We start from the raw sequence: 1025 nt of genomic DNA, 5'->3' as shown, positions 1-1025 counted from the left end.
TTAAAGAAACTCTGCATAGGACAGTGATAGGATGCTTGTTTCCTTGGATGAAAAAGTCTGGTACTCTCATCTTCTTAAACATTTACTTGTTCAATCAGGACAAGAGAATCTGAGCTTGGATGTCATTTTGTAGTAAAAGGTGAATTAAACTTGTAAACATCAGCTGGTGTTCACTCTGATGATGTATCGATGGTCTGTATTCTGCCTTCTGTAGCACGAAGGGGAAGAAGCCTGATTATGTCAGAGTTGTGTTCAGTGGCTCCTGCTGGGTCCATTTCTGACAAATAGGCTCCAAAGAGTTCAGGTGTTTAAAAGCTCAGGGTTGCTGTCAGCAGACGAGGTGGCCGAGTGGTTAAGGCGATGGACTGCTAATCCATTGTGCTCTGCACGCATGGGTTCGAATCCCATCCTCGTCGCGAGCGACTCTGGTTTCTACTCCTACATTATGGAATTACTGTGAGGCTTTTAACTGACACAGATACCAGTTGAGTCAACTTCCCTTTCACAACTCTGACACCCAGAGCTCACATATGTCAATCACCTCTGTAGAAGGTCCCGCCCCCACAGAGCTATAAATCCTCCCATCAGTGAAGAAAACTGAAGACGCCTCTTGGATGAGAGCTGAAGCATCTTCAAGAAACCTGAAACAGTCCACTTGGTACATTTAAATAATTCTACAATTTCTTTAAGCTTTTGTCCAAAGCCACGTGCATGTATCACATGTATATAATATATATGTGATACTCTTTCATCTACTCATGAACCAAAAATGCAGTCTAATACCAGTAAATTTGTGCAGAAAAATGTCATTTGTGCTCCTTCTTTTATTTGTTTATGTAGCATTTTTTAATGTATTTTCTTTCAATTCACATTTTGTCCATTAACTTCATAATCACTCTTCTCAGTCGCCATCTCATCACATGACTAAAGTTTGGGTTCTGTATTGGTGGTAAAATATCCTTCCATGCCCCTCACTAGTTTGCACACAGAAAAGCATATTTTACTGGTTTCAAATCTCATTTATC

At 40.4% G+C, this 1025-nt stretch overlaps 1 non-coding gene across 1 annotated transcript; it reads left to right on the top strand.

Moving 5' to 3' along the window:
* Positions 1–334: 334 nt before the first annotated feature.
* trnas-gcu (transfer RNA serine (anticodon GCU)) lies at positions 335–416 on the top strand. The gene has a single exon. It is a non-coding gene; the product is annotated as a tRNA-Ser (tRNA).
* The last annotated feature ends 609 nt before the right edge of the window (positions 417–1025 follow it).

The sequence above is a fragment of the Aulostomus chinensis genome, chromosome 4 (genome assembly GCF_037954235.1).
Source record: "Aulostomus chinensis isolate RoL2024-O1b breed Wild chromosome 4, RoL_Achi_v1.0, whole genome shotgun sequence".
Taxonomy (NCBI): domain Eukaryota; kingdom Metazoa; phylum Chordata; class Actinopteri; order Syngnathiformes; family Aulostomidae; genus Aulostomus; species Aulostomus chinensis.
Note: the sequence above shows the minus strand (reverse complement) of the source record. Positions and strands in the feature narration are given on the sequence as shown.